Source organism: Procambarus clarkii, chromosome 9, assembly GCF_040958095.1.
Source record: "Procambarus clarkii isolate CNS0578487 chromosome 9, FALCON_Pclarkii_2.0, whole genome shotgun sequence".
In the NCBI taxonomy this organism is placed as follows: domain Eukaryota; kingdom Metazoa; phylum Arthropoda; class Malacostraca; order Decapoda; family Cambaridae; genus Procambarus; species Procambarus clarkii.
In genome coordinates this window covers 34,506,062-34,531,683 of record NC_091158.1, presented here as the reverse complement: position 1 = coordinate 34,531,683, position 25,622 = coordinate 34,506,062, and positions in this window count along the sequence as shown.

Genomic DNA, 25,622 nt, shown 5'->3' with positions numbered 1-25,622 from the left:
TGACTGTGTTGTTGAGTGGTGACTGTGATCAGTGGTACAGTGAATTAGTGAACTGTCACACAACGATACAGTGACTGACTCCAGAGCTTTGTGTAGACAGAGAAGAACCGACCTCATCAATCTACCAGCACTTAGTGAATCACCTAGTGGGAGACAACGATGGATAACCATCGTCATCATACATCGCCCTTACTCATCTGGTTGTGTGAGCGGGTGGAGTCTGGTATGTACCCCATCTCTGGTCAATTAATCAGGTGTACAGATTGAGGTAAAATATTATTAAATTCTTGTTCAGAATATCATATATATTTAAAAATCTCAGGGTGGCTCATTTAGGCAGAGGTACGCATAAGGGATATCTTGACACACACACGCACGCCCGCCCACGTACGTATACACGCACACAAGTGTGCACACGCTAAAACAGATACACACACACACGCACACACGCACACACACACACACACACAATCGATCAGTCAGGGAAAAAGGCATTAACACCTGGGATCAGGACCTTACTATTCCCCCCTCTTGACCCACCCATCTGACCTGACCAGACCTGGTCGCCATCTCCGCCCCCCCCCCCACCCCCAGTCCCCCGCATCGACCATACACACACTCTTCCCCTCCCCACTCTCTCCCCCTCTCTCCCTCTCTCACTCCCTCTCTCCCACTCTCTCTCTCTCTCTCCCACTCTATATCTCTCCCACTATCTCTCTCCTGCTCTCCCTCTCTCTCTCTCTTTCTCTCTCTCTCTCTCTCTCTCTCTCTCTCTCTCTCTCTCTCTCTCTCCTCTCTCTCTCTCTCTCTCTCTCTCTCTCCTCTCTCTCTCTCTCTCTCTCTCTCTCTCTCTCTCTCTCTCTCTCCCTCTTTCCTTCCCCCTCCCTCTCTGCCCACACACACACACACACACACACACACACACACACACACACACACACACACACACACACACACACACACACACACACACACACACACACACACACACACACACACACACACACACAACTACACACACACATACACACACAAATACACACACACCTCCCTCCCCTCTCTCCCTCACCCGTTCTCTCCCTCACCCGCTCTCTCCCTCTCCATCTATCTCCCTCTCCTCTCTCTCCCTCTCTCCCTCCCGCCTCTCTCTCCATATCCTCCCCCCCCTCCTCTTCTACTTTCTTCTCACTTCAGTGGAAGGGTCGGATCCTCTCCACCCACCCATTTATCTCTCCCTTTATCACTCCCTTCTCTCTCTCTCTCTCCCTCCCCCGTCCCGCTCTGCCCTCCTGACAAATCCTTTCACGGCACAAGTATAGGAACAGGGTCAAGCATGGCAGCCAGAGGTGCCAGGGGAGCAGGGAAGAGCCAAGGTGACGAAATGAAGGGAATGTTCACGCAGTTTCTGGAGGATATCAAGTGTGAGATGCAAGAAATGATGCAGGAAATGAAGAAAGAAATAAGCAACCTGAAAAGAGGGCTGACAGCAGCAAAGGAGGAGATTAGAGCTCTCAAAGAGAATGGTATCGAGGCTGAGAATCAGAAAACCATCCAGGGAGAAGGTGGTAATAGTTTTTTGGATGAGAATGCCACAATAAAAGCAACATTTGCGGAAATACTAAAAAAAATAACTCTGAAGTAATGACTGCAGTGATGGAGGTGGCCATGAAAGCAGCCACCTCGCAGGAGGGGGCACGCTCCACTAGCCAACTGATGGAAAGGAACAGATCAGTGGTTGCTGTGGGTATTAAAGAGCAGGAAGGATCTAATAGGACAGAGTGGAATGACAAGGACAAAGCAGCAGTGAATGAAGTACTAAAGGCACTTGACATGGAAGGGGATGAGCATAGCATTGAGAAGGTTTTCAGGCTAGGCTGGTACAACAAAGACCGAGACCGAATGATAAAGATAGTGTTTGCAAACGAGAGCACAAAGGTCCAATCAAGGAAGAGCTCCCTGAAAAACGTGGGAAAATTAAAAAATGTATTCCTCCAGAGAGACATGACAAGGAAGGAGAGAGCCGTGGCGGCAGAAGCACGGAAGAGGCGCAGGGCGAGAGGGGAAAACCAGGAAGTCACAGCTCCCAACACAACACCCCCAGAAGCGAGGGGGGAACCCACAACCAGCTACCCAGTAACACCAGAAGGGAGGACAACCCCGCCTCCCTCCTCTGCATAGAAAACCCCCTTACCCCAAACCCTCCCTGCCCCGACTCAAATGTTCAGCCAAATCTCCCTCCCCCCACACCCAATCCCCACCCTTCTACCCCTCCCCTCCTCCCAAGTCCTCCCTCCCCCCTTTCCAAGCCCGTCCTCCCTCCCCTTTCAACCCCATACCCTCCTTGTCCCTCCCCCTTCAGTGGATCCCCCGCCCCTCATCCCAGTATCCTCTGAGACCCTGTTATCCACCTCACAGGTCCTCACACCCATGGAACAGCCTCCCCCACCAGCAGAACATTCACCAGGGAGGCGATTTGAGAAGGGACAGAAGAAAGTGAGCCTCAAAGCGATGTACACTAACATAGATGGAATTACAAATAAAGCAAATGAGCTTGGAGAACGGGTACTAGAGGAAAACCCAGACATAATAGCCCTCACAGAAACAAAGATCACGAAAACGATAACAAATGCAGTGTTCCCACAGGACTATTATGTTATGAGGAAAGAGAGGGAAGGAAGAGGTGGGGGTGGTGTAGCTCTGCTGGTAAGAAAAGGCTGGGATTTTGAGGAGATGGACATTCAGGGCTGTGAAGGTTTCAGTGACTACATTGCAGGTACCGTAACAAATGGAGGGAAAAAAATTATAGTCGTAGTCATATATAATCCACCACCAAATGACAGAAGACCTAGACAGGAATATGATAGAAACAACATGGCCACCATTAACATAATAGAAAGAGCAGCTTCTGTTGCTAGCAGGAATGGATGTGGACTACTAATTATGGGAGACTTCAACCATGGGAAGATAGATTGGAAGAACAGAGACCCGCATGGAGGACCAGAAACATGGAGGGCTAAGCTGCTGGACGTGGCAACAAGAAACTTTCTAAGCCAGCACATCACAGAACCAACAAGAACGAGAGGAGAAGATGAACCAGCAATGCTTGATTTGATATTTACCCTAAATGAGTGGGATATAAGAAAAGTTAAGATGGAAGTGCCCTTGGGAATGAGTGACCACAGTGTATTGAACTTTGAGTACCTAGTAGAGCTAGAACTTATCTCCCCCAAAAAAGAACTAGGAATCAAAAGGCTGGCATACCGAAAGGGAAATTATGAACAGATGAGAAGTTTCCTAAGTGAAATACCTTGGGACACAGACCTCAGAGATAAGTCTGTACAGGGTATGATGGACTATGTTACCCAAAAGTGTCAGGAGGCAGTAAACAGGTTCATCCCGGCCCAACGGGAAAAATCCGAGAAGCAACAGAAGAATCCATGGTATAATAGGGCATGTATGGAAGCAAAGAAACTGAACAAAAGGGCGTGGAGGAACTTCCGGAATAACAGAACACCAGAAAGCAGAGAGAGAGATACCAGAGAACCAGGAATGAGTACGTCAGGGTGAGAAGAGAAGCAGAGAAAAGTTTTGAAAATGATATAGCAAACAAAGCCAAGACCGAACCAAAGCTACTCTACAGTCACATCAGAAGGAAAACAACAGTGAAAGAACAGGTATTGAAACTTCGAACAGGCGAGGACAGGTATACAGAGAATGACAGAGAGGTGTGTGAAGAACTCAACAAGAGGTTCCAGGAGGTCTTCACAATAGAACAAGGTGAGGTCACTGTGCTAGGAGAAAGGGAGGTAAACCAGGCGGCCTTGGAAGAGTTCGAAAATACGAGAGAGGAGGTCAAGAGACACCTGCTGGATCTGGATGTTAGGAAGGCTGTTGGTCCGGATGGGATCTCACCATGGATACTGAAAGAGTGTGCAGAGGCACTTTGCTTGCCACTCTCCATAGTGTATAGTAAGTCACGTGGAGACGGGAGACCTACCAGAAATATGGAAGACGGCGAATGTGGTCCCAATATACAAAAAAGGCGACAGGCAAGAGGCACTGAACTAGAGGCCAGTGTCCTTGACTTGTATACCATGCAAGGTGATTGAGAAGATCGCGAGAAAAAACCTGGTAACACATCTGGAGAGAAGGGACTTCGTGACAAATCGCCAACATGGGTTCAGGGAGGGCAAATCTTGCCTTACAGGCTTGATAGAATTCTACGATCAGGTGACAAAGATTAAGCAAGAAAGAGAGGGCTGGGCGGACTGCATTTTCTTGGATTGTCGGAAAGCCTTGGCACAGTACCGCATAAGAGGCTGGTACATAAGCTGGAGAGACAGGCAGGTGTAGCTGGTAAGGTGCTCCAGTGGATAAGAGAGTATCTAAGCAATAGGAAGCAGAGAGTTTACGGTGAGGGGTGAGACCTCCGATTGGCGTGAAATCACCAGTGGAGTCCCACAGGGCTCTGTACTCGGTCCTATCTTGTTTCTGATATATATAAATGATCTCCCAGAGGGTATCGATTCATTTCTCTCAATGTTTGCAGACGATGCTAAAATTATGAGAAGGATTAAAACAGAAGAGGACTGTTTGAGGCTTCAAGAAGACCTAGACAAGCTGAAGGAATGGTCGAACAAATGGTTGTTAGAGTTTAACCCAACCAAATGTAATGTAATGAAGATAGGTGTAGGGAGCAGGAGGCCAGATACAAGGTATCATCTGGGAGAGGAAATTCTTCAGGAGTCAGAGAAGGAAAAAGACTTGGAGGTTGACATCACGCCAGAGCTGTCTCCTGCAGCACATATCAAGCGGATAACATCAGCAGCATATGCCAGGCTGGCCAACATACGAACGGCATTCAGAAACTTGTGTAAAGAATCATTCAGAACTTGTATGTTACGAACCCGGATCCAGCGTCCGAGCATGGAGCAGTAACGACCACGCCATCTGTGGGTCAGCTCCCGAAACCCCCGCCAAACGGACGACGACACCTGGTGAGGACAAGGTGAACCAGCCACAAGGGCCAGTTTCCAGTCCTGTGCAGCTCACAACACAGCCGCTCCTGGCCTCTGGTGAGGTGGTGCTCCGACGACAGCGCCATCTATGGACTGGATACGTCAGGTGTTTGTGCCCGAGCCCATAAGTGAGGTGTTTTAGTGTCCCGGTTATTGATGACGTGTCTGCTTACAGAGTCAACCTGGGACTACTGTGATGGGAGTCGAGTCAGTCTACCCGAGGCAGCCAGTCTCCATACCTTGATCTTTGCTGCAGCTGTTGTGAAGTCGTCCCCCGGAAGAACACTGTGGTGTGTTAGCCTGCCAGTGGAGTGGCAGTAAAAGGATTTACCCGGGACCGACTGTTGGAGACGATCATCCACTGGGGTACTGAAGACAGGAGAGTGATTTGTGGTGTCACACGAGGCTCCTGTCTAGGGCGTTCCTCTTTTATCGTTCGTGGAGTGGCCGTACCAGCCTTGTTGGCTCAGAACCTGCCAGCAGACCAGCTGGACGTGGGGTTGACGGCCTCCACGGCGGTGCCCCCAGTGGACATGTGTTTTGGCTGACCTGTGGCCAGGGTAGGCTCAGCTTCTTTGAAGAATTCGTTGTGTGGCCACGAAGAAAGCACCAAGGACTCAGCGCCTAGCTTCTGGATCCAGAGTCTTTAGTAGAAGACTACATTGTGAAGAATCCCCTTGTCAAGTGTTAATACCCCTCCCCCTTGTGCACTCTTTTATTTTATATATTTAATCGGTGATGGTGTTAAGTAATAATATTAAGTTCTTAACTTTCTTTCCCTACTCCCTTTAAGTTACTTGCGTCACGGATCTCATCCCTTGATAGCCACTACTGGCTTGGGAACGGATATATATATCTTCCTCTAACAACATCAGAGTAAGGACCCCGTTGCGTCCCGAGAGGGCCGTAACATTGTATAAAACATATGTCAGGCCAATCCTGGAGTATGCAGCCCCAGCATGGAGTCCATATCTAGTCAAGGATAAGACTAAACTGGAAAAGGTTCAAAGGTTTGCCACCAGACTAGTACCTGAGCTGAGAGGTATGAGCTACGAGGAGAGACTACGGGAATTAAACCTCACTTCGCTGGAAGACAGAAGAGTTAGGGGGGACATGATCACCACATTCAAGATTCTGAAGGGAATTGATAGGGTAGATAATGACAGTCTATTTAACACAAGGGGGACAGGCACAAGGGGACACTGGTGGAAACTGAGTGCCCAAATGAGCCACAGAGATATTAGAAAGAACTTTTTTAGTGTCAGAGTGGTTGACAAATGGAATGCATTAGGAAGTGATGTGGTGGAGGCTGACTCCATACACAGTTTCAAGTGTAGATATGATAGAGCCCGATAGGCTCAGGAATCTGTACACCTGTTGATTGACGGTTGAGAGGCGGGACCAAAGAGCCAGAGCTCAACCCCGCAAGCACAACTAGGTGAGTACAACTAGGTGAGTACACACACACACACACACACACACACACACACACACACACACACACACACACACACACACACACACACACACACACACACACACACACACAAACCTCACCCCCAAACCCCACCCAACCCTCACCCCTCCTATGCACCTCCAGCCCACATTTAACCCCCTCACCTTGTGACCCCCTAACACCTTCCCCCATCTCCCTCTTCCCCTCTTCTACCCCAAAACCCCCACCTACCCCCGATTCCCCCCTAACTAACATACCCTCTCTTCCACTCCCAGCACCCATGCTCCATTCTCATCTCAGCTCTCCGCCCTCAGTATCCCTCTCCCCCCCAACCTCTCAACCTCTATCTGACTCTCAGTCTCACTCTATTTCTCAACCCCCCTATGCTATTCAGACCCCTAACTTTCAGACCCATTATGCCCTTCCTACCCCCCTAGATGCCCCAGACCCCATTCGCCTACCAGGCACCCCCCCTAGCACCCCCCCACTCACCCCCACCAGCCCCCACTTGCCCCCCAGACACCCCCCAGTTTCCCCCCAGACCCCTGGTGAAAGGGGGAACTCTGACACCCGAGTTTCCAAGAAGAGTCTCAAGGTTTGGTACACCAATGCTGATGGGGTAGCCAATAAAGCAGAAGAGATAAAAGAATGAGTTAGTGAGGCAGATCCAGACATAGTGGCAATAGTGGAAACTAAAATAAATGGCATGATCTCGGATGCAATCTTTCCAGAGGGGTACCAGGTGATAAGAAAAGAAAGGACACAGAGACAGGGAGGAGGAGTGGCACTACTAATAAAGCGGAAATGGAAGTTTGATGAGCTGGAAAATCCGGGTACCAATGAAAGCACAAGCTTCATACATGGAACTCTGACAGTGGATGGGAAGAAGATTGTAATCTTGATACTCTACAATCCCCCACCAAACAGTAGAAGGCCCAGGCAGGAGTACGAGGACAGCAACAAGACATGTATGGATGAACTGCAGAGGGCAGCAACTTTAGCGCATAGAATGAGAGCGAAGCTGCTGGTCATGGGGGACCTAAATCACGGAGAGATAGATTGGGAAACGAGGAATCCCCATGGCGAGGAGGAGACCTGGGGAGTTAAGCTGGTAGACGTTATTGACAGGAATTTCCTAACACAGCATGTGAAAGAAGATACTAGGGAAAGAGGAGGGGATACGCCCAGCCTATTAGATCTCATTATCACTCAGAATGTAGAAGACATCGAGCAGTTGGAACATGAAATACCACTAGGAGCTAGTGACCATTGTGTCCTAGTCTTTGACTACATGATGGAGTTTAAAATTGTTACCAAAGGACAAGAGGTCCGGGAAAGGAGACTTGATTACAGAAAAGGGGACTACAGAAGGATAAGGGACTACCTGGGAGAAGTGCAGTGGGAGGAAGAACTTAGAGGAAAAACAGTGCAAGGTATGATGAACCAAGTCATGTTGAAATGCAAGGAGGCTGAAGAGAGATTTATTCCAACAATAAAGGAAAAAAGCAGGAGGGAATATAATAACCCATGGTTTAATAGACAGTGTCAGGAAGCAAAGGTGAGAAGCAGGAGGGAGTGGAGGAAGTACAGAAGACAAAGGACAGAGGACAACAGGATTAGATGTAACAGAGCTAGGAATGATTACGTTAACATAAGACGAGTGTCGGAAAGAAATTATGAGAATGATATTGCAGTCAAAGCGAAAAAGCAACCAAAATTACTACATAGCCATATAAGAAGGAAGATGTCGGTAAATGACCAAGTGACAAGACTGAGGAAAACAGAAGGGGCATATACAGAAAGCGACAAGGAAATCTGCGAGGTACTGAATGCAAATTCCATGGAGTGTTCACAACCGAGCCTGAGCAGCTCCCATTGTTAGAAGAGATTACCCAAGATGAAAGACTATCAGATATAGAGGTGACAGCAGAGGATGTAATGAAACAGTTGACAACACTGGATGCAAATAAAGCTGTTGGACCAGACAAAGTATCACCGTGGATACTTAAAGAGGCAGCGCAGGCTCTCAGCGTGCCTCTGGCAATGATCTTTAATGAGTCACTTATGTCGGGAGAATTGCCCAGTTGCTGGAAGGAGGCAAATGTCGTACCGATTTTCAAAAAAGGTGATAGGGAGGAGGCACTTAACTACAGACCCGTATCACTGACAAGCATCCCCTGCAAAATACTTGAAAGAATAATTAGGCTAAGACTTGTTGAGCACCTGGAGAGCATTGGGTTTGTAAACAAGCACCAACATGGGTTCTGGACAGGGAAATCATGCCTAACAAACCTTTTAGAATTCTATGATAAAGTAACAAGGATAAGGCAGGACAGAGAAGGCTGGGCAGACTGCATATTTCTTGACTGCCAAAAGGCCTTTGATACGGTACCGCACATGAGACTGCTATACAAACTTGAGAGGCAGGCAGGAGTAAGCGGAAAGGCCCTAGTATGGGTGAAGAACTACCTAACAGGAAGGAGCCAGAGGGCAATGGTAAGGGGCGAAAAGTCGGACTGGCGAACAGTAACAAGTGGAGTACCTCAAGGATCGGTGCTGGGACCAATCCTCTTTCTAATTTACGCAAATGATATGTTTACAGGAGTGGAATCATACATGTCAATGTTTGCAGATGACGCAAAATTAATGAGAAGAGTTGTGACAGACGAGGATTGTAGGATCCTCCAAGAGGACTTAAACAGGCTGCAGAGATGGTCAGGGAAATGGCTACTGGAGTTTAATACCAGTAAATGTAAAGTTATGGAAATGGGATCAGGTGACAGGAGACCAAAGGGACAGTACACAATGAAGGGGAACAGCCTACCTGTAACGATTCGAGAAAGAGACCTGGGAGTGGATGTGACACCTAATCTAACTCCTGAGGCACATATAAATAGGATAACGACAGCAGCGTACTCTACACTGGCGAAAATTAGAACTTCATTCAGAAACCTAAATGAGGAAGCTTTAAGGGCGCTTTACACTGCCTACGTGAGACCCGTCTTAGAGTATGCCGCGCCATCATGGAGCCCCCACCTGAAGAAACACATAAAGAAACTGGAGAAGGTTCAGAGGTTTGCGACGAGGCTTGTCCCAGAGTTACGAGGGATGGGATATGAAGAGCGGCTGAAGGAACTGAACCTTACGACACTAGAGAAAAGAAGGGAGAGAGGAGATATGATAGGGGACATATAAAATACTCAGGGGAATTGACAAAGTGGAAATAGATGAAATGTTCACACGTAATAATAACAGAACGAGGGGACATGGGTGGAAACTGGAAACTCAGATGAGTCACAGAGATGTTAGGAAGTTTTCTTTTAGCGTGAGAGTAGTAGAAAAATGGAATGCACTTGGGGAACAGGTTGTGGAAGCAAATACTATTCATACTTTTAAAACTAGGTATGATAGGGAAATGGGACAGGAGTCATTGCTGTAAACAACCGATAGCTAGAAAGGCGGGATCCAAGAGTCAATGCTCGATCCTGCAAGCACATATAGGTGAGTACATATAGGTGAGTACACACACACACACACACACAGGAATCTGTACACCTGTTGATTGACGGTTGAGAGGCGGGACCAAAGAGCCAGAGCTCAACCCCCGCAAACACAACTAGGTGAGTACAACTAGGTGAGTACACAAACACACACACACACACACACATACACACACACACACACACACACAGGAATCTGTACACCTGTTGATTGACAGTTGAGAGGCGGGACCAAAGAGCCAGAGCTCAACCCCAGCAAACACAACTAGGTGAGTACACACACACACACACACACACACACACACACACACACACACACACACACACACACACACACACACACACACACACACACACACACACAGAGTCCACACTGGGACACAGACCTCAGAGCTAAGTCTGTACAAAATATGATGGACTATGTCACCCAAAAGTGTCAGGAGGCAGTAAACAGATACATCCCGGCCCAAAGGGAAAAATCCGAGAAACAAAAGAAGAATCCATGGTATAATAGGGCATGTATGGAAGCAAAGAAACTGAACAAAAGGGCATGGAGGAACTTCCGGAATAACAGAACACCAGAAAGCAGAGAGAGATACCAGAGAACCAGGAATGAGTATGTCAGGGTGAGAAGAGGAGCAGAGAAAAGTTATGAAAATGATATAGCAAACAAAGCCAAGACCGAACCAAAGCTACTCCACAGTCACATCAGAAGGAAAACGACAGTGAAAGAACAGGTAGTGAAACTTAGAACAGGCGAGGACAGGTATACACAGAATGACAAAGAGGTGTGTGATGAACTCAACAAGAGGTTCCAAGAGGTCTTCACAACAGAACAAGGTGAGGTCACTGTGCTAGGAGAAAGGGACGTAAACCAGGCGGCCTTGGAAGAATTTGAAATTACGAGAGAGGAGGTCAAGAGACACTTGCTGGATCTGGATGTTAGAAAGGCTGTTGGTCCAGACGGGATCTCGCCATGGGTACTGAAAGAGTGTGCAGAGGCACTTTGCTTGCCACTCTCCATAGTGTATAGTAGGTCACTGGAGACGGGAGACCTACCAGAAATATGGAAGACGGCGAATGTGGTCCCAATATACAAAAAGGGCGACAGGCAAGAGGCACTGAACTACAGGCCAGTATCCTTGACTTGTATACCATGCAAGGTGATGGAGAAGATCGTGAGAAAAAACCTGGTAGCACATCTGGAGAGAAGGGACTTCGTGACAAATCGCCAACATGGGTTCAGGGAGGGTAAATCTTGCCTTACAGGCTTGATAGAATTCTACGATCAGGTGACAAAGATTAAGCAAGAAAGAGAGGGCTGGGTGCACTGCATTTTCTTGGATTGTCGGAAAGCCTTTGACACAGTACCGCATAAGAGGCTGGTACATAAGCTGGAGAGACAGGCAGATGTAGCTGGTAAGGTGCTCCAGTGGATAAGGGAGTATCTAAGCAATAGGAAGCAGAGAGTTACAGTGAGGGGTGAGACCTCTGATTGGCGTGAAGTCACCAGCGGAGTCCCACAAGGCTCTGTACTCGGTCCTATCTTGTTTCTGATATATGAAAATGATCTCCCAGAGAGTATCGATTCATTTCTCTCAATGTTTGCGGACGATGCTAAAATTATGAGAAGAATTAAAACAGAAGAGGACTGTTTGAGACCTTCAAGAAGACCTAGACAAGCTGAAGGAATGGTCGAACAAATGGTTGTTAGAGTTTAACCCAACCAAATGTAATGTAATGAAGATAGGTGTAGGGAGCAGGAGGCCAGATACAAGGTATCATCTGGGAGAGGAAATTCTTCAGGAGTCAGAGAAGGAAAAAGACTTGGGGGTTGATATCACGCCAGACCTGTCTCCTGCAGCACATATCAAGCGGATAACATCAGCGGCATATGCCAGGCTGGCCAACATACGAGCGGCATTCAGAAACTTGTGTAAAGAATCATTCAGAACTTTGTATACCACATATGTCAGGCCAATCCTGGAGTATGCAGCCCCAGCATGGAGTCCATATCTAGTCAAGGATAAGACTAACTGGAAAAGGTTCAAAGGTTTGCCACCAGACTAGTTCCCGAGCTGAGAGGTATGAGCTACGAGGAGAGACTGCGGGAATTAAACCTCACTTCGCTGGAAGACAGAAGAGTTAGGGGGGACATGATCACCACATTCAAGATTCTGAAGGGAATTGATGGGGTAGATAAAGACAGTCTATTTATCACAAGGGGAACACGCAAAACGGGACACAGATGGAAACTGAGTGCCCAAATGAGCCACAGAGATATTAGAAAGAACTTTTTTTAGTGTCAGAGTGGTTGACAAATGGAATGCATTAGGAAGTGATGTGGTGGAGGCTGACTCCATACACAGTTTCAAGTGTAGATATGATAGAGCCTGATAGGCGCAGGAATCTGTACACCTGTTGATTGATGGTTGAGAGGCGGGACCAAAGAGCCAGAGCTCAACCCCCCGCAAACACAACTAGGTGAGTACACACACACACACACACACACACACACACACACACACACACACACACACACACACACACACACACACACACACACACACACACACACACACACACACACACACACACACACACACACACACACACACACACACATATATCCCCAGGCAGCAGCTCATACCAGCGGTCTAATTCCAAAATATCTATCTCATATCTAGACTCATACCAGCTAGGTTAACTGGGACATCAGGTTGGAATAAACTCTACCCAACTGTTTCTACCTCGGCCCTTTGGACTACAATCCCCGAGCGCAGTCCACTCAGCTGTGAGGCCTCGTTGTGTGTACTGACCTAGTTGTGCTTATAGGTGTTGAGCTTCGGCTCTTTGGTCCTACCTCTCAACTGTCAGTCAACTTGTGTACTGATTCTTGAGCCTTTTTAGCTCTATCATCTCTACACTTGAGACTGTATAAGGGGTTTACCTCCACTACATCACTTCCTAATGCATTCCACATGTTAACTACTCTGACCCAAGAAAAGTTATTTCTAATGTCACGATGGCTTCTTTGGGCACTCAATTTCCACCAATGTCCCCTAGTTTTGTGCTCCTTGTGTTAAAAAATCTGTCTTTATCTACGCTATCAATTCCTTTGAGAATCTTGTATGTGGTGATCATGTCCCCCCTAACTCTTCTGTCTTCCAGCGACGTGAGGTTTAATTCCCGTAGTCTCTCCTTGTAGCTCATACCCCTCAGTTCGGGTACTAGTATGGTGGTAAACCTTTGAACCTTTTCCAGTTTAGTTTTATGCTTGACTAGATATGGACTCTATGCTGGAGCTGCATACTCCAGGATTGGTCTGACATAGGTGGTACACAAAGTTATGAATGATTCCTTACACAAGTTTCTAAAGGCCGTTCATATGTGGACACACCTGACATATGCTGCTGATGTTATCCTCCTGTTACGGGCTTCAGGTTACAGGTCTGGCATGATATCAACCCCCAGGTCTTTCTCTGTCACGGATTCTTGAATAGTTTCTTCTCACAAATGATATCATGTATCTTACTTCCTGCTCCTTACATCTATCTTCATTACATTACATTTGCTTGGGTTAAACTCTAACAACCATTTGTTCGACCATTCCATCAGTTTGTCCAGTTCTTCTTGAAGCCTCAAACTGTCCTCCTCTGTCTTTATCCGTCTTATAATTTTAGCATCATCAGCGAATATTGAGAGGAATGAGTCAATATGCGTTTCTTCAGGTGGGAACTCCATGATGGGGCGGCATACTCTAAGACAGGCCTCACGTAGGCAGTGTAAAGAGTCCTAAATGCCTCTTCATTTAGGTTTCTGAATGATGTTCTAACTTTTGCCAGTGTAGAGTATGCTACTGTCGTTATCCTATTAACAGGTGCCTCAGGAGCTAGATTAGGTGTTTCGTCCGCTCCCAGGTCTCTTTCTCGAATCGTCACAGGTAGGCAGTTCCCCTTCATTGTGAACTGTTCCTTTGTCTCCTATCACCTGCTCCCATTGCCATAACTTTACAATTGCTCGTGTTGAACTCCTGTAGATATTTCTCTGACCATATCTGCAATCTTCTGGTTCAAGTCCTCCTGGAGGATCCTGCAATCCTCATCTGTCACCACTCTTCTCATTAATTTTGCATCATCTGCGAACATCGACACGTAGGACTCTACTCCTGTAAACATGTCGTTAACATATTTTAGAAATAGAATTGGTCCCAGCACCGATCCTCGAGGTACTCCACTCGTTACTGTTCGCCAGTCCGACTTCTCGCCCCTTACCATTATTCTCTGACTCCTTCCTTTTAAGTAGTTCTTTACCTATGCTAGGGCCCTTCTGCTTGCTCCTGCCTGCGTCTCAAGTTTGAAAAGTAGTCTCATGTGCGGCTTTGTATCAAAGGCTTTTTGGCAGTCCAGAAATATGCAGTCTGTCCTCATCCTTCTCTGTCATACCTTATCCTTGTTATTTCATCATAGAATTCCAAAAGGTTTGTTAGGCATGATTTCCCTTTCCAGAACCCCCATGTTGATGTTTGTTTAAAACCTAATGCTCTCTAGGTGTACAACAAGTCATAGCCTAATTATTCTTTCAAGTATTTTGCAAGGGATAGCTTGTCAGTCTGTAGTTAAGTGCCTACTCCCTGTCTCCTTTCTTGAAAATCGGTACGACATTTTCCTTCTTCCAGCACTTGGTCAATTCTCCAGACATACGTGACTCATTAAAGATCATTGCCAGATTCACGATAAGGGCCTGCACTGCCTCTTTTAGGGTCTATGGTGATACTATGTTTGGTCGAACTGGTTTAGTCGCATCCAATGTTGTCAACTGTTTCATTACCTCCTCTGCTGTCACCTCTATATCTTAAAGTCGTTCATCTAGGGTAATCTCTTCTAACAATAGGAGCTGCTCAGGCTCCGTTGTCAGTGCCTCGCAGATTTCCTTGTCACTTTCTGTTTATGCATCATGTGTATTCACCTAGTTTTATTCACCTAGTTGTTCTTGGGGGTGGAGCTCTGCTCCTTCGGCCTGCCTCTCAACTTTAATTCAACTGTTACTAACTACTAACATTTTTTTTCACACACATACACACACTCACCCCCAGGAAGCAGGTCCGTAACAGCTGTCTAACTCCCAGGTACCTATTTACTGCTAGGTAACAGGGGCATTCAGGGAGAAAGAAACTTTGCCCATTTGTTTCTGCCTGGTCCGGAAATCGAATCCGGGCCACGGAATTACGAGTCCTGGGCACTCAGACTACTAGACCCCAGTCTGTGCACTTACCTAGTTGCCTAGTTGTGCTTGCAGGGGTTGAGCTCTGGCTCTTTGGTCCCGACTCTCAACAGTCAATCAACTAATGTACAGGTTCCTGAGCCTACTGGTCTCTATCATATATACACTTAAAGCTGTGTATGGAGTCAGCCTCCACCACATCACTTCCTAATTCATTCCATTTGTCTACTACTCTGACACTGAAAAAATTCTTTCTGACATCTCTATGGCTCATTTGGACACTCAATTTCCCCCTGTTTCCCCTAGTGCGTGTGCCCCTTGTGTTAAATAGTCTGTCTTTATCTACCCAATCAATTCCTCTGAGAATCTGGAATGTGGTGATCATGTCCCCCCTTACTTTTCTCTCTTCCAACGAAGTGAGGTTTAATTCCTGTAGTCTCTCCTCGTAGTTCATACCTCTCAGCTCGGGTACTAGTCTGGTGACAAACCTTTGAACCTTTTCCAGTTTAGTCTTATGCTTGACTAGATATGGACTCCATGCTGGAGCCGCATACTCCAGGATTGCTCTGACATATGTGGTATATAATGTTCTGAAAGATTCTTTACACAAGTTTCTAAAGGCCGTTCTAATGTTAGCCAACCTGGCATATGCCGCTGATGTTATCCTCTTGATATGAGCAGTGTGTGTGTGTGTGATTTTATGTGTGTATGTGTGTGTGTGTGTGTGTGTGTGTGTGTGTGTGTGTGTGTGTGTGTGTGTGTGTGTGTGTGTGTGTGTGTGTGTACTCACCTATTTGTACTCACCTATTTGTGCTTGCAGGATCGAGCATTGACTCTTGGATCCCGCCTTTCTAGCTATCGGTTGTTTACAGCAATGACTCCTGTCCCATTTCCCTATCATACCTAGTTTTAAAAGTATGAATAGTATTTGCTTCCACAACCTGTTCCCCAAGTGCATTCCATTTTTCTACTACTCTCACGCTAAAAGAAAACTTCCTAACATCTCTGTGACTCATCTGAGTTTCCAGTTTCCACCCATGTCCCCTCGTTCTGTTATTATTACGTGTGAACATTTCATCTATTTCCACTTTGTCAATACCCCTGAGTATTTTATATGTCCCTATCATATCTCCTCTCTCCCTTCTTTTCTCTAGTGTCGTAAGGTTCAGTTCCTTCAGCCGCTCTTCATATCCCATCCCTCGTAACTCTGGGACAAGCCACGTCGCAAACCTCTGAACCTTCTCCAGTTTCTTTATGTGTTTCTTCAGGTGGGGGCTCCATGATGGCGCGGCATACTCTAAGACGGGTCTCACGTAGGCAGTGTAAAGCGCCCTAAAAGCCTCCTCATTTAGGTTTCTGAATGAAGTTCTAATTTTCGCCAGTGTAGAGTACGCTGCTGTCGTTATCCTATTTATATGTGCCTCAGGAGTTAGATTAGGTGTCACATCCACTCCCAGGTCTCTTTCTCGAATCGTTACAGGTAGGCTGTTCCCCTTCATTGTGTACTGTCCCTTTGGTCTCCTGTCACCTGATCCCATTTCCATAACTTTACATTTACTGGTGTTAAACTCCAGTAGCCATTTCCCTGACCATCTCTGCAGCCTGTTTAAGTCCTCTTGGAGGATCCTACAATCCTCGTCTGTCACAACTCTTCTTATTAATTTTGCGTCATCCGCAAACATTGACATGTATGATTCCACTCCTGTAAACATATCATTTACGTAAATTAGAAAGAGGATTGGTCCCAGCACCGATCCTTGAGGTACTCCACTTGTTACTGTTCGCCAGTCCGACTTTTCGCCCCTTACCATTACCCTCTGGCTCCTTCCTGTTAGGTAGTTCTTCACCCATACTAGGGCCTTTCCGCTTACTCCTGCCTGCCTCTCAAGTTTGTATAGCAGTCTCATGTGCGGTACCGTATCAAAGGCCTTTTGGCAGTCAAGAAATATGCAGTCTGCCCAGCTTTCTCTGTCCTGCCTTATCCTTGTTACTTTATCATAGAATTCTAAAAGGTTTGTTAGGCATGATTTCCCTGTCCAGAACCCATGTTGGTGCTTGTTTACAAACCCAATGCTCTCCAGGTGCTCAACAAGTCTTAGCCTAATTATTCTTTCAAGTATTTTGCAGGGGATGCTTGTCAGTGATACGGGTCTGTAGTTAAGTGCCTCCTCCCTATCACCTTTTTTGAAAATCGGTACGACATTTGCCTCCTTCCAGCAACTGGGCAATTCTCCCGACATAAGTGACTCATTAAAGATCATTGCCAGAGGCACGCTGAGAGCCTGCGCTGCCTCTTTAAGTATCCACGGTGATACTTTGTCTGGTCCAACAGCTTTATTTGCATCCAGTGTTGTCAACTGTTTCATTACATCCTCTGCTGTCACCTCTATATCTGATAGTCTTTCATCTTGGGTAATCTCTTCTAACAATGGGAGCTGCTCAGGCTCGGTTGTGAACACTCCATGGAATTTTGCATTCAGTACCTCGCAGATTTCCTTGTCGCTTTCTGTATATGCCCCTTCTGATTTCCTCAGTCTTGTCACTTGGTCATTTACCGACATCTTCCTTCTTATATGGCTATGTAGTAATTTTGGTTGCTTTTTCGCTTTGACTGCAATATCATTCTCATAATTTCTTTCCGACACTCGTCTTATGTTAATGTAATCATTCCTAGCTCTGTTACATCTAATCCTGTTGTCCTCTGTCCTTTGTCTTCTGTCCTTTGTCTTCTGTACTTCCTCCACTCCCTCCTGCTTCTCACCTTTGCTTCCTGACACTGTCTATTAAACCATGGGTTATTATATTCCCTCCTGCTTTTTTCCTTTATTGTTGGAATAAATCTCTCTTCAGCCTCCTTGCATTTCAATATGACTTGGTTCATCATACCTTGCACTGTTTTTCCTCTAAATTCTTCCTCCCACTGCACTTCTCCCAGGTAGTCCCTTATCCTTCTGTAGTCCCCTTTTCTGTAATCAAGTCTCCTTTCCCGGACCTCTTGTCCTTTGGTCACAATTTTAAGCTCCATCATGTAGTCAAAGACTAGGACACAATGGTCACTAGCTCCTAGTGGTATTTCATGTTCCAACTGCTCGATGTCTTCTACATTCTGAGTGAAAATGAGATCTAATAGGCTGGGCGTATCCCCTCCTCTTCCCCTAGTATCTTCTTTCACATGCTGTGTTAGGAAATTCCTGTCAATAACGTCTACCAGCTTCGCTCCCCAGGTCTCCTCCCTGCCATGGGGATTCCTCGTTTCCCAATCTATCTCTCCGTGATTTAGGTCCCCCATGACCAGCAGCTTCGCTCTCATTCTATGCGCTAAAGTTGCTGCCCTCTGCAGTTCATCTATACATGTCTCGTTGCTGTCCTCGTACTCCTGCCTGGGCCTTCTACTGTTTGGTGGGGGATTGTAGAGTATCAAGATTACAATCTTCTTCCCATCCACTGTCAGAGTTCCATGTATGAAGCTCGTGCTTTCATTGGTACCCGGATTTTCCAGCTCATCAAACTTCCATTTCCGCATTATTAGTAGTGCCACTCCTCCTCCCTGTCTCTGTGTCCTTTCTTTTCTTATCACCTGGTACCCCTCTGGAAAGATTGCATCCGAGATCATGCCATTTATTTTAGTTTCCACTATTGCCACTATGTCTGGGTCTGCCTCACTAACTCTTTCTTTTATCTCTTCTGCTTTATTGGCTACCCCATCAGCATTGGTGTACCAAACCTTGAGACTCTTCTTGGAAACTCGGGTGTCAGAGTTCCCCCTTTCACCAGGGGTCTGGGGGGAACTGGGGGGTGTCTGGGGGGCAAGTGGGGGCTGTGGGGGTGAGTGGGGGGGGTGCTAGGGGGGTGCCTGGGAGTGCCTGGTAGGCGAATGGGGTCTGGGCATCTAGGGGGGTAGGAAGGGCATAATGGGTCTGAAAGTTATGGGGCTGAATAGCATAGGGGGGTTGAGAAGTAGAGTGAGACTGAGAGTCAGATAGAGGTTGAGAGGTTGGGGGGAGAGGGATACTGAGGGCGGCGGGCTGAGATGAGAATGGAGCATGGATGCTGGGAGTGGAAGAGAGGGTATATTAGTTAGGGGGGAATCGGGGATAGGTGGGGGTTTTGGGGTAGAAGAGGGGAAGAGGGAGATGGGGGAAGGTGTTAGGGGGTCACAAGGTGAAGGGGTTAAATGTGGGCTGGAGGTGCATAGGAGGGGTGAGGGTTGGGTGGGGTTTGGGGGTGAGTGGAAGAGGGGTGCAGTGGAAGCTGGAATGGAGTAGATGGAATTGAAGTCAATGGGGTAGAAGGGGCAGGGGAGTAGGAAGGGGTAGTTGGGGAGGGGGGGATGGGAAGGTGGGTTTGGGGAGGGCATGGCTTGACCCACTGGGGTCGTTGACAGGTGTGATGTAGCAGGGGCAGGGGAATCGTTGGGGAGGTGAAAATGTGGAAGGGACAGGGGGGTTTTGGGAGGCTGAGGCAGGGGGGAGGTATAGGAGGGCTGAGTTGGGGAGGATGCGACCTGGGAGGTGACCTGGGAGGTGGCCTGGGAGGTGACCTGGGATGTGACCTGGGAGGTGAGACTACCTGAGAGGCTAGTTCGGTGTCGTTGTTGCCATCTATTCTTGTGGGCTATTTGCTCATCTTTCGTCATAAACCTCTCTATAAACACATTGTAATGGGTTTCACTTCCTCTGAGTAAATGCTTGGTCCTCATTATGTACTCCACAGCCTCCTCATTGGAGAATTGCACCAGAACAGGTCTATTCTTGGTACAATTGTAAGGTCCAACCCGGCGGCTGATATGCACCTCGTGTTCTGATATTCCTGCTCCAATACATCTCAATATCTCGTGCAATTCGTATTTTTCAGTTTCTATTCTCTTTTGTCTTGTTGGTGCCCCAGATTCGAATAATCCATGTATTATAATAGACCGTCTCCTCAGTAATTCATTGTCATGCTGGTAGCCTGTCCCCTGGGGATTCTCCATCCCAACCACAGTCACTAACCCATCCCCCACTAATCCTCTGTCCTTAGCCATGCTGTTAATCCTTCCTAATTCGTTTGTGATACGAGCACATTCCCTCTCCCAGTCCTCTCTTCCCTTCCTAATCTCTTCTTGAACATAGAGCATAAGTTCTTGTTTCTGCCTCTCTACCGCATCCTGTATTTGCTGAAATACCTCACTTTTAATCCCCTGGATTAGATCCTCCAACCAATCACTCCTTCTCTCTACAAATTTCCCTATTAATTTGTCTATAAATCTGTCCTCCTCCTCATCCCTGCTGGTGATTGAACTTGAACCCATTCTAGTCATTGCAGTAACAATCTAGCCAAAAAGGCGCTCCTCAATACCTTGCACAATCTGCAGCACAAACAGGCGAGAAAGTACTCCAACCGGCAGGTCCAGATGTGAGGTCGCTGCGTCCCGCGTCACAGCTGGTGAGGTCACTAGTGGTGAGGTCACTCCGGCTCCACAATTTCGGTCCCACAATTTCACAATACCACGATGTACTCGACACTTATTTTCAGTGGTGGTGTTTGTACTGTTTTTCTTCACTTTCTTGTGGTTTGAGTGAGCTTACTAGTTATTCAATCACTCATATGCACTCATATACGCATATACACTGATTATTCCCCCCAATTCACTAGCTACGCAAAAGCTTCCCAGACCCTTCTGACCGTGTGTGGGTGTGTGTGTGTGTGTGTGTGTGTGTGTGTACTCACCTATTTGTACTCGCCTATTTGTGCTTGCGGGGGTTGAGCTTTGGCTCTTTGGTCCCGCCTCTCAACTGTCAATCAACTGGTGTACAGATTCCTGAGCCTACTGGGCTCTATCATATCTACATTTAAAACTGTGTATGGAGTCAGCCTCCACCACATCACTGCCTAATGCATTCCATCCGTTAACTACTCTGACACTGAAAAAGTTCCTTCTAACGTCTCTGTGGCTCATGTGAGTACTCAGTTTCCACCTGTGTCCCCTTGTTCGCGTCCCACCAGTGTTGAATAGTTTATCCTTGTTTACCCGGTCGATTCCTCTGAGGATTTTGTAGGTTGTGATCATGTCTCCCCTTACTCTTCTGTCTTCCAGTGTCGTAAGGTGCATTTCCCGCAGCCTTTCCTCGTAACTCATGCCTCTTAGTTCTGGGACTAGTCTAGTGGCATACCTTTGGACTTTTTCCAGCTTCGTCTTGTGCTTGACAAGGTACGGGCTCCATGCTGGGGCCGCATACTCCAGGATTGGTCTTACATATGTGGTGTACAAGATTTTGAATGATTCCTTACACAGGTTCCTGAACGCTGTTCTGATGTTAGGCAGCCTCGCATATGCCGCAGACGTTATTCTTTTTATGTGGGCTTCAGGAGACAGGTTTGGTGTGATATCAACTCCTAGATCTTTCTCTCTGTTCGTTTCATTAAGTACTTCATCTCCTATTCTGTATCCTGTGTTTGGCCTCCTATTTCCACCACCTAGTTTCATTACTTTGCATTTACTCGGGTTGAACTTCAACAGCCATTTGTTGGACCATTCACTCAGTCTGTCTAGGTCATCTTGTAGCCTCCTACTATCGTCCTCAGTTTCAATCCTCCTCATAATTTTTGCATCATCGGCAAACATTGAGAGAAACGATTCTATACCCTCTGGAAGATCATTTACATATATCAGAAACAGTATAGGTCCAAGGACTGACCCCTGCGGTACTCCACTCGTAACGTCTCGCCAATCTGAGACCTCACCCCTCACACTGACTCGTTGTCTCCTGTTACTTAGGTATTCCTGTATCCAACGGAGTACCTTCCCTTTCACTCCAGCCTGCATCTCCAGTTTTTTCACTAGCCTCTTGTGTGGCACTGTGTCAAAGGCTTTCTGACAATCCAAAAATATGCAGTCTGCCCACCCTTCTCTTTCTTGCCTTATTTTTGTTGCCTGGTCGTAGAATTCAAGTAACCCTGTGAGGCAGGACCTGCCATCCCTGAATCCATGTTGATGCTGTGTTACAAATTTCTTTCGCTCCAGATGTTCCACTTGCTTTCTTCGCACAATCTTCTCCATCAACTTGCATGGTATGCAGGTTAGGGACACTGGTCTGTAATTCAGTGCCTCCTGCCTATCCCCTTTCTTGTATATCGGGACTACGTTAGCTGCTTTCCAAATTTCTGGCAGTTCCCCTGTTGTCAGTGATTTGTTATACACCATGGAGAGCGGGAGGCACAGTTCTTCTGCTCCTTCCTTTAGTATCCAAGGGGAGATTCCATCTGGACCTATAGCCTTTGTCACATCCAATTCTAGTAAACACTTCCTTACTTCCCCGCTGGTAATCTCAAACTCTTCCAGTGGTTCCTGGTTAGCTATTCCCTCTCTTATCTCTGGGATTTCTCCTTGCTCCAAGGTGAAGACCTCCTGGAATTTCTTATTCAGTTCCTCACACACTTCCTTGTCGTTTGTAGTGAATCCTTCTGCCCCTAACCTTAATTTCATAACCTGTTCCTTTACTGTTGTTTTTCTCCTGATGTGGCTATGCAGCAATTTAGGCTGAGTCTTTGCCTTGCTTGTGATGTCATTTTCGTATTGTCTTTCTGCCTCTCTTCTCATCCTAACATATTCATTCCTGGCATTCTGGTATCTTTCTCTGCTCTCCAGTGTCCTGTTATTCCTATAGTTTCTCCATGCCCTTTTACTTTGCTGCTTAGCTAGCCTACATCTCTGATTAAACCATGGGTTTCTCATCTTCATTTCACTGTTTTCCTTTTGGACTGGGACAAACTTGTTTGCTGCATCCTTGCATTTTTGCGTGATGTATTCCATCATATCTTGGGCCGTCTTTTCCCTGAGCTCTGTTTCCCATGCTATATCTGCTAGGCATTTTCTTATCTCCTCATAGTTTCCCTTTCGGTATGCTAACCTTTTGGTTTCGGTATCCCTTCTCGAGTTCAATAACCCTTCTTCAATCAGGTACTCAAACACCAATACACTGTGGTCGCTCATTCCTACTGGGTCCTCAAAACTGATTTCTCTTATGTCAGAGTCGTTCAGGGTGAAAACCAGGTCGAGTCTCGCTGGTTCGTCGTTTCCTCTCATCCTTGTGGGTTCACTGACATGCTGGGTTAAGAAGTTTCTAGTCGCCACCTCCAGTAGTTTGGCTCTACACGTATCCTCGCCTCCATGCGGTTCCTTGTTCTCCCAATCAATCCTGCCGTGATTGAAGTTCCCCATGATGAGCAGGTGGGATCTATTTCTACAGGCAGAAGAGGCTGCCCTCTCAATTATAGTGTTAACTGCCATGTTGTTGCTTTCGTACTCTTGACTGGGTCTTTTGTCATTTGGTGGAGGATTATATATTACTGCCACTACTATCCTTGGTCCTCCCATTGTCATGGTGCCTGCTATGTAGTCTCTGAAACCCTCACAGCCCGGGATAGCCATCTCCTTAAAACTCCATTCCTTTCTCATGAGTAGGGCCACTCCTCCTCCTCCCCTACCTTCCCTCTCTTTCCTTATTATTGTGTACTCCTGGGGAAACACGGCATTCGTTATGATTCCAGAGAGTTTTGTTTCAGTGAGTCCAATTACATCTGGGTTCACTTCTTGTGCTCTTTCCCTTAGTTCACTTGCCTTGCTTGTGATCCCATCTATGTTCGAGTACATTGCCCTGAAACTAACTCTCTTCTGCTTCTCCTCTGGGGAGGACCTGTGGGGTCTGGGGTGAGCGGGAGCTGGGAGGATCTGGTATGGGGAGACTGGTGGAGGAGGAAGGGCTTGGGGGGTAGGGGGGAGGGGGAGGGTAGGGGGAGTAGGTGAGGGGGGAGGGGGAGGGTAGGGGGAGTGGGTGAGGGGGGGAGGGGGAGGGTAGGGGGAGTGGGTGAGGGGGGGAGGGTTGGGGGGGTGGGTGAGAGGGGGAGGGTTGAGGGGGGTGGGGGGATGGGGGAGAAAGGGGGGTTTGGGGGGGCAATAAAGTGGGGAGGGCTTGGGGGGCGTGGGGGGAAAGGGAAGGCTGAGGTGGTTGAGGAAGAGGGGAGGGTTTTGGGGAGTGGTGGAGAGGGGAAGGCTTAGGTGGGGTGGGGGAGAATGGGGAGCTTAGGTGGGTGGGGGAGAATGGAGGGCTTGTGGGTGGGAGGGACGGAAGGGCATGTGGGAGAAGGGAGGGCTTGGGGGATGGGGGAGAAGGGAGGTCCTGGGGGGAGGGGGGAGTGGGAGGAGGGGGGTGAGTGGGAGGAGAGGGGTGCCTTAGGTGGGTACTTAGTGGGGGGCTGACAGGGGTTGGGGCAGGTAGGGTGTCTGTTGGGTGGAATGAGGGGGTGGTGCCGCACTCCCTGTGGCTAATGCACTGTTTGAGGAGGGTTCCCCGTTTCCCTCTGGGATTGTAGGGATCTGGGGTGTGGCTCCCTGATTCCTTTCTCTCTCCCTGCGCTCCTTCCTCGCGTCTGCTGCTTGCATTCTCTCTTCCCTTGTCATATCCCTCTGCAAGAATACTCTTTTGAACTTCTCTCCACTTGCTAGACAGCACTTCTTTTCTAATAATTCCTCTTTCGCGATTTCGCTCATGAAAACCACCTTTATCATTCGGTCTCTGTCCTTGTTGTACTTTCCAAGCCTGAAAACCTTTTCAAAATTTCGCTCAGCTCCCTCCATCCTTACCTCTTTAAGGATCTCTTTAATCATGTTTTTGTCCTTGTCTCTCCGCTCCTTTGGTCTGGTCCCTGTTTGCTCCTTAATGCCTGCTACTACTACTGCTCTATTTCTCTCTATCAGCCGGCTGGTACATCTAGCCGCTTCCTGAGAGGAAGCCACTTCCATGGCAACTTCCTTAACGGCAGACCTAGCTTCAGGGCTCGTTTTAAGTATTTCAGCAAATGAGAGCTGAGGTGTGGAGGTCCCCTCCACAGTAGCATTCCTGTCTCCCTGAGGCACGGTTTGTGTCTGGTATTGTGGAGAAGTCTCCTTCAGGCTTCTTATCTCCAAATTTGCTGCCCTTAGTTCAACTTGCAGGTTGGCAACTGTCTCCCTCATTGACCTCAGTTCTTCACTGAATTCCTCCCACATTTGCTGGAATACTCCCTTCATCCCGGCTTCCTGTTCCACCCCTTCCTCTGAAATTGTTCCAGCCGCGATTGACATCCTGCGTGTGCCAGCCCGAGTTCGTGTCCCATCCATGTTTTGCCCGATAGAGGGAGAGAGAGAGAGAGAGAGAGAGAGAGAGGGAGAGAGAGAGAGAGAGAGAGAGAGAGAGAGAGAGAGAGAGAGAGAGAGAGAGAGAGAGAGAGAGAGAGAGAGAGAGAGAGAGAGAGAGAGAGAGAGAGAGAGAGAGAGAGAGAGAGAGAGAGAGAGAGAGAGAGAGGGAGAGAGTGAGAGAGAGTGAGAGGGAGAGAGAGAGAGAGAGAGAGAGAGAGAGAGAGAGAGAGAGAGAGAGAGAGAGAGAGAGAGAGAGAGAGAGGGGGGGG